General features: G+C 49.0%; 1 pseudogene; it reads right to left on the bottom strand.

Moving 5' to 3' along the window:
* LOC117034226 (uncharacterized) lies at positions 1 to 100 on the bottom strand (annotated as a pseudogene).
* Between the last annotated feature and the right edge of the window lie 15,348 nt (positions 101 to 15,448).

Raw genomic sequence — 15,448 nt, 5'->3', positions numbered from 1 at the left:
AAAAACATGGAAGCCTTCACGAATTTGCATGTCATCCTTGCGCAGGGGCCATGCTCATCTTCTCTGTATCATTCTGATTTTGTGCTGCCGACGCGAGCACCACACAGCTTCTCACACTGTGTTTCCATCATGGGGAAGGTCTTTCTGTTTTCCTGCCTGCTTCATTTCCTAGATCACATCCTTCTGAGCGCTGTGCTGAGTGAGGCAGGGTGTGTGCAAAAGAAATTAAGACAAATGTATGGAGACTGGAAGGGAAGCCTCAATATTGTTGGGGTTTAAATTCTCCCCAAACCGGTCTGTATTCCGTGCAATCTCAGTGAACCCCCAAATGGCTTTTGTGAAGGGATTAATAAGGTCACTCAGAAACTTATATGAAAATGCAAAGTACCTAAAACAGCCAAAATGATTTTGAAAAAGAGGAACAAATCTGCAGACACAGTGATATCTGCTCTGACGTCTGACTGCAAGACTATAGCATTGAAACTAGAGTGTTGGGCATAAGGATGGACCTACGGGTCATCAGGACGGACATGTGTTATCAGGACGGACATGTGTCATCAGGACGGACATGTGTCATCAGGATGGACATACGGATCATCAGGGTGGACATGTGTCATCAGGGTGGACATACGGATCAATGTAACAGAAATAAATAGAGGGTTCAGAAATAAACCCACACATGCAGTCTACTGAGTTTTACAAAGTTGTCAAGGTAATTTCATGGGGAGAGGATTGTCTCCCCAAGGGGGCATGTAGGAAGAGAAGATTGTCTAACTGCTGCTGGAACAACCTGACATCCACATGGGAAAAACAAACTTCAACCCATATTTCCAACCATATTCATGCATTGATTCTATTTATCATTTATGAAATGGAGCTAATACCTAAACACGAGCCAACACAATAAAACTCCTAGAAACAAATGTAGGAGATAATATTTATGACTTTGGGCGAGGCGAAGAGGTTTTTTAGGACTCAAAAAGCATTAACTCTAAGAGGAAAAAATACAAATTAGACTTCATCAGAATTAAAACCTTCTGCTCTTAGAAAAATACTTTAAAAAAATAAATTGCATTCCAAGGTCAGGAGAAAATATTTGAATATATTTAAATAAGCACTTGTGTCTGGAATTTGTAAACAGTGCATATAATTTCATAAAAAGAAAACAAACAGCCTGTAATAAGTGAGCTAGAGATTGGAATAAACACGCCACCAAATTCAGGTGGCTATGAGCCCATGAAAAGATATTCAACATCTTTAGTTATTAAGAAAGTGTAAATTAAAACTGCAATGAGACACCAGTGCACACCTACTAAGAAAATGGCTGTAAGCAAAGACGGACAGGTCTCAGTCCCAGCGAGGACGTGGAGCCCGGAGCCCACATGCTGTGGGTGCAGTGCAAATGGCACGGCCACTGAGAAGAATTGGGCAGCTTCTTATCGAGTTAAACATACTCTCACCACGTGACCCAGCAATCCCACTCCTAGGTTTTTACTCGAGAAATGAAAACTGGTAAGCACATGTTCACAGCAGCTTTACTCACAAATCTGTACATCCACACAACAGAACAGTGCTCAGTAATGTACAGGGACACACAGCAAATGGATAGATGGCAAAGCATTCAACTAAGTTAAAGAGGGAAGATGAGGAAAAAACTTCATACATACTGCGTGATTCCATTTATATGAAATTCTGGAAAATGCAGTATGTGTAGCAGAAATCAAATTGGTGATTGCCCAGGGTGGGGGGGCAGACGGAGGGCTCTTACTGCTGGAAGGTGACAGGGACCTCTATGGGGGAGTCTCTATGTTGATTGCAGTGGTGGTTACATGACTGCACATGTTTGTCCAAACTCAGGAAACTGTATACTTAAAACTCATGAATTTTATGTTACAAATAATACCTTAAAAAGCTCATTTAAAAGACACTTTCCACAAAGAAAAACTTCAGGTTGAGATGCTGTCACGGATTAATTTTCCCAGACGTTCAAGGACAAGATAATATCAATCTTCCAGAACCTCTTTCAGAGGACAGGAAAAAAATGAAGACTTCCTAATTCTTTTTAAAAAGGTAGCATAATCTTGATTTTTTAAAAAATGGATAAGGGAATAGGGGAGATCCAAGATGGTGGAGTAGATAAACACTGTGCCTGCTTCCTTCCATGAACAAATTAAAATTACAACTAAATTACAGAACAATCAACCTGGAGAACCATCTGAAATCTGGTTGAACAGAAGTTTTATAACTAAGGATTTAAAGAAGCCACATTGAGACTGATAGGAAGAGCGGAGACCCAGAACCCCAAACCTCCATGTGGTGGGTGAGAACCAGAAGGGATATCTTGGTCACAGAGGTTCCCCCCAGAGGAGCAAGGGACCCCAGCCTCACACCAGCCTCCCCAGCCCAGAGTACTGGTGCCAGGAAGAGGAACCCCCACAACAAATCGCTGTGAAAAACAGTGGCAATTCCAACCATCCAGGTGGGACAGAGGCTGCGGGAAACCCAGGTGTCCTCTTAAAGGGCCCTCACACAGACTCCCTCATTCCCAGGCACTCACCTTGGATTCCAGCGGAGGGACAGTAACTCGGGGGAGCTGGGGTGTGTCAGAGCGATGGCTGGAGGAGAGTCAGCATTTTTCCTGTGAGGAGTGTCCTCCCAGCAGCCAGCAGATAGGCGCCATCTTTCTTGTTTTGAGCCCTCCCCCTACGCTTACGTCCAAATCTGAATCTGATTGGCTTGGTGAGCTCCTCAGTTTCACCTTGCTGACTCACTGAGACCCCATCTCACCCAACAAGATGAACCCAAACAGGCTCACACCTAGACACATTATAAGTAAAATGCCAAAGGTTAAAGACAGAGGATCCTAAAAGCAGCAAGAGAAAGGCAACTAGTAACTTATAAGGGAGCTCCCATAAGATTGTCAGCTGATTTCTCAACAGAAACTTTGCAGGCCAGAAGGGATTGGTACAAAATATTCAACGTGATGAAAAGCAAGTACCTACAACCAAGATTACTCTACCCAGCAAGGCTTTCATTTAAAAATCGAAGGACACACACAATGTAATTTATAGATGATGTGATACAGAATTGCACACCTGAAATCTATGTAATTTTACTAACAATTGTCACCCCAATAAATTTAAAAAATAAAATTAAAAAAAAATGAAAAAGAGAAGTAGAAGCAGGGAAAGAAAAAAAAAAAAATCGAAGGACAGATAAAGAGCTTCCCAGACAAGAAAAAGCTCAAGGAGTTCATCATCATCAAGCCGGTATGACAAGGAAAAATAGAGGGACCTCTTTAAGGGGGGGAGACAAAAATTATGAATAACAAAATGGCAATAGCTACATATCTATCAAGAGTTACTTTTAATGTAAATGGATTAAATGCTCCAATCAAAAGACATAGGAGGGCTGAATAGATAAGGAAACAAGACCCTTACATATGCTGTCTACAAGGGACTCACTTCAGATTGAAAGACACACACAGATGGAGTGTAAAGGGATTTTCCATTTCATTAAAATGGAAAAAAAAATTAAACATCTGGGGTAGCAATACTTATACCATACAAAATAGACTTTGAAACAAAGGCTATAACAAGAGGCAAAGGACCCAGTAATCCCACTTCAGGCTATTTATCTGAAGAAACCCAAAATGCTACTTCGAGGGGACGTGTGCATCCATATGTTTTTACAGCATTGTTTACAATGGCCAAAGTGTGGAGGCAGCCAGGGTGTCGGCCAATGGTAGAATGGATAAAGAGGAGGTGGTACATATATACAACGGAATATTGCTTGGCCAGGGAAGAGAATGGGTTCTTGCCATCTACACGGGCATGGATGGACCTGGAGGGAATTGTACTGAGTGAAGTATGTCAGAGAAAGACAGATGCAATGTGATTTCACTTATATGTGGAATCTAAAGAACAAAACAAATAAACAAAACAAACTCATAGATACAGAGAACATTTTGATGGTTGCCAGATGGGAGGGGGGTTGGGAATGAGTGAAAAGGGGAAGGGATTAATAAGTACAAATTAGTTGTTACAAAGTAGTCATGGGGATGTAGGGTATAGCATAAGGGTATAGCAATATTATATAGCATCAATAATATTGTAACAACTATGTATGGTATCAGATGGGTACTAGATTTATTGGGGTGATAAATGGAAAGGGTTTAGGTATAAAAGGTGAAGGGATTAAGAAGAACAAACTGGGGCCGGCCCGGTGGCTCGGGTGGTTGGAGCTCTGTGCTCCTAACTCCGAAGGCTGCCGGTTCGATTCCCACATGGGCCGGTGGGCTCTCGGCCACAAGGTTGCCGGTTCAACTCAAGTCCCGCAAGGGATGGTGGGCGCCGCACCCTGCAACTGGGATTGAGCACGGCATCTTGAGCTGCGCTGCCTCCCGGATGGCTCAGTTGGTTGGAGCGCGTCCTCTCAACCACAAGGTTGCCGGTTCCACTCCAACAGCGACTGAACCTGGAGCTGAGCTGCGCCCTCCGCAACTAAGACTGAAAGGACAACAACTTGACTTGAAAAAAGTCCTGGAAGTGCACACTGTTCCCCAATAAAGTCCTGTTCCCCTTCCCCAATAAAATCTTTAAAAAAAAAAAAAAAAAAAAAAAAAGAAGAACAAACTGGAAGTTACAAAATAGTCATGGGGATATAAAGTAAAGCATAGGGAATATAGTTAATAATATGGTGATAACTGTATAATGCCAGGTGGGTACTAGACTAGTCAGGGGGATCATTTCTTAAATTATACAAATGTCTAACCACTGTGCTGTACACCTGAAATTAATATAAAATTAAAGTCAACTGTAATTGAAAATTTAAAAAAATGGGGGGGAGGTAAAGAGAATAAGAGGTTCAAATTTCCAGGTATACAAATAAGTCATGGGGATGTAATGTACAGCATGGGGAATAGTCAATAGTATTGTGATAACGTGGGACGGTGTCAGATGGTCGCTGGACTTATCATGGTGATCACTTCTTTAGGTGTATAAATGTTGAATAACCGTAGTGTACACCGGAAACTAATATAATGTTGTATGTTAGCTATATTTTAATGAAAATCTTTTTAAAATTAAAAAATGGGGGTTGGGGGTGGGAGATGAGGGTAAGGAGGATCAAATATATGGTGATGCAAGGAGAACTGACTCTGGGTGGTGAACACACAATGGGATTTATAGATGATGTAATACAGAATTGTACACCTGAAATCTATGTAATTTTACTAACAATTGTCACCCCAATAAATTTTAAAAAATTAAAAAATGGATAAGGTATTATAGGAAATGAAAATTCCAGGGATATCTCCCATGAAAATGTACCCTAAAAATAATATCAGAAAATCACCAGTGGCCAACAAAAAGAAAAACATACTATATATATTCCCATATATGCAGAAAATCACTTGATGAGTTCAACACAGTTTATGATAACTCTTGCAGCAAACTAGGAATAGAAGAGAGACCTCTCTAATGTGATAAGGAGTACCTATAAAACAGGCTATAACGTGCATCTTCTTTAAGGTGAACTATTGAACATGTCCCCATTATCACCACTTCTATTCACTCTGTGCTGGGAAAAGAAACAAGTGGACCATCAGTAAAATATGAAGTCAACCTCTGCCCGTGCTTGATTTTTAGTTTAGACAGTCTAATATGATTCACAGAGCAAATACTGAAATGAGTGCATGAATTTAGAAAGGTCACATGCTATAAGATCAGTATAGAAAAACCAACTGTATTTCTATATACACGCAACAATAAATTTAGAATCTTAAAAATCTGAAAAGAACCCCACTGAATTCTGGGCTGTCCCAGGTTAATTTCAGCTGTCTATATCCAAATCCATTTCCTCTTTCTAGCAAGAAAAGGAATGCAGATCACCAAGGAGAGGCACTGGAACCCCACCTTTCCTGTGACCTCAGTACACATAGGAGATGAAGATACCACGTGTTGTTACCTTTCCGGAGAAAAACAAAACGGCAAACCTCTGGCAAAGCTGTCTTTGGACCTGAGCCACCTGCTGTGCAGAGTGACTGTCACTGGAGAGACAGGAAAGTGGGGAAATGACAGCCCGAGAGTGATGGACACGGGCAAAAGCCACCCTCAGAAAGAGAAGGCCTGGCGCCTGGTGTGGGACGCGGGCAGCTGGACTGACAGCTGGTGGTCAGAGGACTGGCTACCGGCGGCGACACTTGAGAGTGTGTGGGAACGCAGAGGGCAGCAGGAAATGCATCCTTTCTTGGGGAGTTGACCAATAGGAGGGGTATACCCTTTGAGACTTGGGGGTAAAAGGAAAGAAGGAAACAGGAAGGGGAAATTAAGTGCTGCAGAACAAAAGAATCATAGTTTCGGAGGGCACCACCCACCCCTCCCACCACCACCAGACCGCAGACGACACGAGCTTACTGACGCTGCACTTCACTGTGCAGCCAGAAGAGGGCGATCTTGGCAGCGGGGATCCTGGGAGCCCGCACACCCACGGTCCGCGCACAACTGCCGTCCGCCTCCCGGGTAGGACACGGTGTTAGGAGAAAAATGAAAACGAAAACAAAACCTTTCTGTCGATGACTAAGTCCCAGAAAACCAATTATGAGGCAGAATAAATCTGTAATACCTGAATTAAAACATTTGAAGATATGAAGAAACACCTTAATCAGAAATGCAGAACCTCAAAACAAAAACAGACAATAAAAAGGAAGATAGGAAATGAGAACTGAGCAAATTAAAGAAAGAAATGGAAGACAAACGGAAAGACCAGCTTACTGTGTTTTCCCGAAAATAAAACGGGGTCTTATATTAATTTTTGTTCCAAAAGATGCATTAGGGCTTATGTTCAGGGGATGTCATCCTGAAAAATCATGCTAGGGCTTATTTTCCGTGAAACACAGTAGAAATAAAGTCTGACTTACAACGTTCCAAGGGAGCATACATTTGAAATTGCAGTATGAGGTTTTGAAGTAATTCGAAAAACAACCCAAAGAACAAAAATGATCTAACTCCACCCTGAAAGGGCTCATCTCATTCCTAGGGATGGAGGGTGGCCTGGAGTCCTGGTCAACTTGACCTCTGTGGGCCAACCTCTGACCTCTCTGCTTCCAGAACCCCAGCGGGTCACACCCTGGGGCAGCTATTGGAAGCCAGGCCTCCCTGACCCAGGCCCCCTGGGGAAGGCAGGGCACCCTTCTCTGCTGTCGTTCTCTTCTCCTTGCAGGGTCTAGCTTAGCTCCCTTCTCCAGAGAACTCCCAGGGTGTTCAGTTTATCCTCTGCAGCAGGAGGGCTGACAGGGACTAAGTCCCTCCCCCACCTTGAGAGTCAAGCTCCCAGCAGAAAACTGATGGCAGATCCCAGTCGGGGAAATTGGGAGCGAAAGCCCTGAGCCTCTTATTTGGAGAGGAGCGGGCAGAACCGGGGAAACCGCAGACCAAGTGCAGGGGGGTGAGAGGGACACCTGGGGGAGCTGCTTGAGAAGTGGCTGAAGGTGGAGGGACAGACTATCTGAAACCTAGAGTCCTGACCGAGTGGATGCTTTTAACACCAGGGCCCCAGTGCTCAGGTGTGCCTTCAGGTGAGCCTCTGTCCTCCCCCTTACATTCATTCTCTCCTGGAGACAGCCAGGCTCTGCCTCACTGTCACAGGGTGTGGCTTCTAAAGACGACAGCATGCCTTGAGTTGTGTTTCAGCTCCTGGGCCCTAAGCAGAACGATCCCTAGCCACATCCTCCTGAAACCAATGGAGGATTGGTTCAGAGGAACCCATCTGAAGCAGACCTCAAGGTCTGAAATCAGGAATTATTGCCTTTGCCTCATTCTTGACCAATCAACAAGACCCCCGACCTGAGAGCCATTCTTCTGATTATGCAGAATTCAGCCCCCTAAAACCTTCTGTCGTGAGCCATTGGGGAAGCGGGTATTTCAGAGCACGAGCTCACCCCTTCTCTGTATTGGTGCCAATCCTAATAAATGTATTCTCTTCACTGTAAACTTCTGCTCGTACTCTGCTTTTGAGCTGTGCTCATGGTCAGACGAACTCTGGTTCAGGTCAGTAACATGTCCCTGGGACCCTGCTGGGGGAGCCAGCGGGGTAAATACTCAACCTCTCACCCACTTCCCCATCGCTTTTGTCACCCTGAATCTGATGATTGCTCACAGCTGTGGGGGATAAGCCAGCTCAGCTGGGTGGCTCTCCCTTGGGGTCTCCCAATGGCTGTAGTCAGATGGTGGCAGCAGCCTTCTCCACACCTATGTCCCCTGCCATGGTTACCAGCGTCCACCAGCCCCGCTCTCTGTGCCCCACCACCCCACCAGTGGATTTCTTATGTCTCCTCACTAGAGGCTGCCATCTCCCCACTTCACTTGACACTGAGTGCAACTAGGGGGGCTCAGGAAGAAACTAGTAAGGTGACAGTTTAGGGCACTGTGAGAGAGGAGTGAAGCGTCTTCATGTTACAAAGAGCCATCACTAGGACATGGCACAGACATGAAACATCTGACCAGTGCAGCCCTGAGCACAGCTGAGAAGCCCCATTCACAGCTGGCCCGCTGGCACTGCCCCCTCATGTCTGCCTGTCCTATGTCCACTGTGGGGTGACTTGCAGTGCACTTAGGTGTTGTTTGCAGGCCTGCGCCCTGGCCAGAGCTGCCGTGTCATTCCTGGGTCTCCAGCTCTGCCCTCCTCCTCCCCACTTATCAGATGGCGTCCATCCCACCTGGACCCCCGGCCACTTAGCAGACTCTCCATCCTCTTGTAAAACAAAAACATAACTTCCATGGCTGAAAGCCTTTTCGAAAGACAGGGTTTACTGGGCCAGCGAGAAAGAGAGGACCAGGTTGGGGCGATGAGTCTAAACCCAGCGGCACACCAGGTGGGCCGGCAGCACGTCTGCCGCCCTGGAGTCCACGGGCTTTTTGATCCCTCCAGGAGGGGAGAAAGACGAAGGCTTCTAGAAGGAATGTACTACGTGTGGTACGGATGAAGGGGTGGGAGAAGGTGGAGCGGGGCCAGCTCTGGGACAGGCCAGAGTCCCTCAAGATGGACTGTGGACAAGGTCTGGAAAGTTCCAGTGTAAACAAGAGGGGGAGGTTGCAGGTGTTCCATGGCCCCGCCACTTCCCTTAGGCTCTTCCCTTAGGTAAGCGCAGACACTGGGCGGAAGTGGATTCAAAGCCCTAGATCGGGAATGAGAACGCACTGAGGAATGTGAGCTGTCTTTAGATGATTTGCCTGTTAACTGATAACCCCTTCTGGCCTCTTCCTTCCACCCTCTGGCCCCTGTAACTTAATTTAGGGCATCTCAGGATTTTCTCCTTGTCGCTCTCAAAGTCACGAGGCTCTTGCTTGGGTGGGAAGAACTGTTTGGAAGGCTTACTTCTCCCACTCCACTCCCAGCCCTGGCACCCCACCCCCACCCCACCCGCCCACCAAAGGTCCAATTCTGAGTCTCTCACACACGGGAGCTCCTCTCCAGGGACAAGGCCATTTTCTCAAGTGGGGGCATCCAGGGCTTTGTCCCCTCATCCCAGATAGTGCTCTCCCCTTCTGTCAGCACCTCAGAGAGGGTTCATACTGATCCCAGCCCACCCTGTGTGGCCCATCCTGGCCTACCTCCTGGGTGTTCTGCTCTTTCTGAGAAGCAGAGTTTGAGAGTGGGGTGCACATAGATGGGGGTCCTTGGAAGGACAGTGATGGGATATGCAGTGGACAGCACAGCACAGGCTGGGCCTCGTCAAGGGAGCTCTCCCTTCCCACACACACACCCTGTCCACGGGGCCCCACTCCCGGCTCCCAGCTTGTCCATCCCTGAGCAGGAGGAGTCTGGCCCAGAGCCTCAGAGACCGGCCGCCCCTGCGCTGGCCCCTCCCGGGCGGGCGGGATCTGCACAGCGTCCTGCTGGCTGTGGGCCCTGCTTTTCTCGGATACTGAGTGCCCCGGAAACTGAAACTTAGGTTCCCTGAGTCTACACTCCTCCTCCCCCATGAGTCAGTATGAAAAATGTCATCCCCCAGAGAACACCATTTCCTCCCCGCAGCCCTCCTCCTCCCCTCCCTCTTCCCTGCAAGAACCTGAGCCTCTCAGATACACTAGGAGAGACGGGGAGCCCAGCTCCTGTAGGCGGGGCAAATCCCAGGGGCGTCAGCCTCTCAGCTCCAGCCCACTGTGAGGATGGAGGAGAGGGTCTTCACCCACGTATTACACATGCAGCAAGTTTCCTTTAAAAAAAAAAAAAAGGTAACTGGACGGATGAACAGATTGGGATGGATGGTCCCAGAGCGGCAGGAGCCAAGTCAGCGTAGGAGGTGCCAGCTCAGGGGAGGAGGAGGGGCCGAAAGGGAGTGGAGCTAATTCGTCCAGGGCTTTCTAGGCGGTGAGGTGAGCAGAATTTGTCACCCCAAATATGCCTCTTTTTTTAGCCTGATTAATTTTAAGAAACAGCAGACAGGAGAAGCTCTGAGGGGAGGTTACACGTTTGTAACAGATATTTACATTTTGAAGGGAAATCTCCATTTGTAACGGTGCCTCCCTCTCCGATCTCTAAAAGCTCTGATCAATGGAAAAGCTCTAGACTTAAACCTGCATAACAACCACATGCTCTTGCTGTGCTTTTCCTGAAAACCTCCCATAACTGAACCCCCCACCCCCACACACATCTTTTCTCTTTAGCTGGAGATGTTGGTAAAGGTGGTGGTTGGGCCATTTTGGGGAGTAACTCAGTTCTCCTGGGTCTCTCCCACGTGTGGACGGAACAGGGGCCGCAGATCAAACCTACAAACTTAGGAGACCGAAAGTAACCACATAGGATGGCGTGAACATAAAAATTCCTAACTAAGGTGGGCCATGGCTGGAAGTCACATCTTTAGTCTGTAGCTTCCTTGACAAAGGTCAATCTCTATCTCAAGTGGGCCTGTCTATTGTCTTTGCATCTAAGATAACACGCCCTTGGAATGTCAGTAATCCCCTTTTCCGGATCAGAGCAGGAAACTATTCTGGTCCCCTGATTACTATATCTATGTGCTGTAAAAAAGTGAACTATTAACTAGTGTCCTGTACTCACCTATGTACAATAAGTACCAGTCTCTCTAATTTACTTTTGTCCAATCTCAGAGACCCCCCCCCCACCCTTTGCTTTCTCCCACCCCCTTAATCTACTACCAATGGATTTCAGGTAACCCTCCTCCTTAGATTGTATGTATAAAATAAGCTTCAAACTGCCATTTTGCACAGCATTTTCTCACTGTTGAGATTTTGCTTCCCGGCAATTGTCATCAGTTTGGCTCAAAAAAGGTCTTATAAGCTTTCTCTTTGGCTGGATGTTTTTTCAGCAACACATGTATATAGGAGGTATCCATGTTATTAAACATCTGTTGTTTTTTCTCCTGTTAATCTGTCTTTTATCACAGGGGAAAGGGGGTGGTCTCAGCAGAGAACATAGAAGGGCAGAGGGACAATTATTTTCCTCCCCCACAGGGGTCTTTGTCCTGTCCTGTCCCTGACCTTGGTGGTTCTGGAGGTCCTCTGGAGGGCAGGTGTGGAGGACTGGCTGGGGGCTCACCCTCATAGTATGGCCTGGGTCATCCTGTCCTCCCCTGGTCTCAGTCTCCCCTTCTGCTGGGTGACCCCCCCTTCTGATGGATGACCCCCCCCTCTGTGGCCACACAGGGACCACAGCTCTCACCAGGCCCTGGGGTGAGGAGGGCTAGGGCCCAGAGGACTACTGGGAACCCAAATCTTGGGATCACCATCCCACTAGCAAGGGAGTGGGGAGATCTGCACGGAAGGCAGCATGGAGAGTGGACAATGCTTAGCCCTGTAGAGCCCTGGGGAGTGCCAGGACAGGATGTGCTGGATCCCCACCCTTACAAGCACAGGGAGGAGACTCCGGGACAGGGTCCCACCCACTGCCCCAACAGGAGCATGGGGGAGGTTGGGTTGAAGTCCCTCCCTCTCCAATATTTGCAGTCCTGGGAGGGGGGCTTGGGAGACTGACTGAGGGAAGCCTCACCAGAATGGAGCCAGGAGGCCTGAAGGGAGCTCTCACGTAGTGTCATTCGAGGTCAACTACAGACCTCACAGGAGGAGGCATGCCTCGCGTCACCTCGGACCAATCCAAGCTGAGAATGCACGACTAATTCTTCTCAAGAAGGTCTTTTTTACTATAAGACTTAGCTTTTCTTTCTTTCTTTGGAACACCACAGGTATTAATGAGTTGTATTTCCAAATTGCAAATCCTAAAACCCTTGAATAAATCTTTATCATTTATTTCTAGCCAAAGCCTCCTTGATTCATGCTCAGTGGACAGTAGCCACTACACTTGGAACTCCCAGTTTCCTCCAATGGACATTTTGTTCATAACAGTTCCTCCTAACTTCCTTTTCTCTGTAAAGTAACGTTCGCCTCCTTTGTTCTCCAGACTTGCCTATGGGTTCACCATAGCTGACATGTCCCAAATTGCAATCAATTCCTCTGTATTCCCGAGTAAATCCATTTTGCTGGTAACATCACTAGCTGTTTTGTTCTTTTAGGTCAACAGTCTGTATATGCACAGGAGAAAAGCAGGCCTGCAGCCCCAGCCCCCTTCCCAGGTCTCCAGGGAAGGGCAGAGGGTCACTTGGGGGAGTCTGACCTCCACATCTCCCCAGGCCCAGGGCTTCTAAAAAATTCCACTCTCAGTGGCTCCAGACCCCAGGCCACGAAGGTCTTGGGCCAAGTGTTGGCAGCAAATGGAGCCTGGTGAGATCGGGGAGGGTGGACAACGATGGGTGTGTGAATGAGTTCCTGTGAGACCTCAGGATAGTGGGGGCTCTGCTTCCAGTGGGATCCTGCTCATTCCTTTAGCAGGCACAGCCAGAGGCTCCAATGAGTGGCCAAGAGTGTCCACCCAAGGCCTGAATGTGGGGAGGGAGCCAGACCGCCCCTACGCCTTGTGTTAGATAAGAGTGACTGGCATCCTCCCATCCAGCCTCTGAGCCCCTCTCCTGCCCCCTCCCCGACCCCCAGCTCTGGCCTGGAGCGCGATCAGTGTCACACGTCCTGGACACTGGCCTGTGATCCGTGTTCTCTCCTGTTGTCACTGGGACTGTCAACGTGGAACCCAGAGTGTGTGGGGGTGGGTACATGAGTGGTAGATGGGGCACTCCCATGGGCAGAGTCCCAGGGGTTCCGCCTTGAGCGCCCCAACCTGGTGAAAGCTGGGCTTGGGAGCAGAGTTCAGGGACCCCTCTGGCTGATCCCAGACTCAGATGGGCTCTGGGATAGGTGGCTGCTCTTCTCTGGCTGCCTCAGTTTCCCCCCGGCTTACAGGCTTCCTGGAGGAGGGGTCCTGAGGCTGGGGGTGGGCAACATAGTTGAGGGCTGAGGGGGCAGAAGGGGAGTGGTCTTGGGGTGGGGATGAGAGGGTTTGAGGGGGCCCTCAGCGCTGGTGTCTTCAGAGCTCTCAGGAAGGAGGCCAGGTATGTCAGAAGGGATGGGCTTTTCCTGTCAAACATTAAAGGTTCCAAGAGACCCTCCCTGTACAAAAGCAGGACAGACAGGCTGACTGGGAGACTGAAAGCTGAACGACTGCTGTGAAAAGGACCTGAGGGGGTGGGGTGGGGAGGGCTCTGCTCAGCCTGGGGGCACCCCCTCTGGGCCCTGCTGTGCATCCCCGCCCAATCTGCCCCTGGTTGTTATATTAGAGGTATAAGGGCAGATGCTACCTGCACACAGCTCTCAGGGGTCTGGTCCTCCTTATGCCACACGTGGACGCCCAGAAGACAGCGGCCACACTGGCTGAATCTCCCTGTCTCAGCTGCCCCAGTTCCCCAAGCCTAGAACTGTGGATGCTCTCTTCACTCTCACATCTCTCACCTTGCACTTCCTGCCTGCTGCCCACATGTTAAACGCTTTCCACCCAAAGACTGACGTATTTCATATTTCTCCAGGCGGCTGCCCTCTGGGAACCACGCCTGGTGAGGTTATTACCCCACTGCACAAGGGGTCCCAGAAAACTCCCTGGGATGGGGCTCTGAGAGGGCCTGCCCGCGGTCTCCCTCTGTCATGCTTGTGTTGTGCCTGAGCCACCAGCCCCGGATGGTCTGGGCACTGCCTCCTCCCATGGGGACACAGGGGCAGGGGACACAGGGGCAGGCAACACGGGCAGATGCTAAGGAGTAGGAGGAGATGCGATGCCCTCGGCAAGATGGCTCCCCGTCCCAGAGGCCAGGGTTCAGACAGACTGGAGCAGCCTGGGAGGGACAGGGCTGTCTGGGTCTGCTGGGAGCCTCCACCTCCCCCACCGGAAACACACCTATGGGCAGATGCAGGGAAATGAGGGGGGAGTCTGAACTCCTGACCAGAGTGAGCCCAGCTGGACAGCACTGCGCCTGGCCTCTCACTGCAGCCTGGGCAGATGCCAGGGTGGAGGTGAGTGGGGCAGAGCCCTAGACCGGCTTTCCTTTCCACTCCCCTTCAGCTTCTAGTGTCCCCACGCACCTCTCCTCTCCGCCCCCAGGCTGCAGGAAATCGAAACTCAGAGCCCTGGGCTCCTCCTCCCACTCCCTCCTCAGCCCCACACAGTCTCCCTGTGGCTCAGCACAGCCTCCTGCCTCCCCAGAGAGGGACAGCAGGAACCTGGAGCCACCCCCAGGTCAAGGCTGCTTCAGACCCCAGCCCTAGAGGGACTTTGCCCTCCAACCCGGAGCTGCAGGGCAAGTGGCTACAACCCTCTGAGCCTGTTTCCACTTCTGTAAACGGGATGATAACCATAGCCACCTCTCAGTGTAGTTATAGGAAGAGTAATAACAGATGAGTGTCACGTGGAAAGTCGTAGGAGCCAGCGTAGGAGCTGAGGACTCACCTCAGCAGGAATAGCTCTTACAGGTGTCCTGCCACTGACCCGGCCCCGTGGCTCCCAGTTCCCAATTCCTGACCATGACTTCCCAGTCCACCCATGTAGCTTCCTGTCACCCAACCCAGACACGCCCAGCCTCTCTGGGTTCACTGGTCTTGGTCCCTTCAGCAAAGTCATGTGCGGTTTATTTTGAGTGAATGCCTTTTAAGTGAAGACTGTGAACACGAATGATCCCAGAATGTGTTTCTGGGGACATTCTGATTTCTAGCCCTTTGAATTCTTTTCTTTCATTCAATGCTGGTCTGACCCATTCAAGTAAATCACATTTTCACTACCCACTAAGTCTCAACCAGGCTGCTCTGATGTGTTTCTGGATCCTTCCCCAAGATTTTGGCTGGGCCTGCATCTCAACTTCCCCTTATCTTCCCAGGGCAGACCCCGTTCTGTCTGCCTGTTTGGGGCTATTCCTCCCTCTGGCTCCCTCACTGCTGGAGTTGCAGGAAGAGTAATCACAGATTGTCACCTGGTAGCGAGGCCAGGACACATTCATGCACTTCAGTGACCTCCCTGTTCAAAGCTCCTCACCAGTCCCTGATCTCAGGGACCCCAGATGGGC

Source organism: Rhinolophus ferrumequinum, chromosome 14 (genome assembly GCF_004115265.2).
Source record: "Rhinolophus ferrumequinum isolate MPI-CBG mRhiFer1 chromosome 14, mRhiFer1_v1.p, whole genome shotgun sequence".
In the NCBI taxonomy this organism is placed as follows: Eukaryota; Metazoa; Chordata; class Mammalia; order Chiroptera; family Rhinolophidae; genus Rhinolophus; species Rhinolophus ferrumequinum.
The sequence above is the reverse complement of the archived record's forward strand: the minus strand, read 5'-3'. Positions and strand labels throughout refer to the sequence as shown.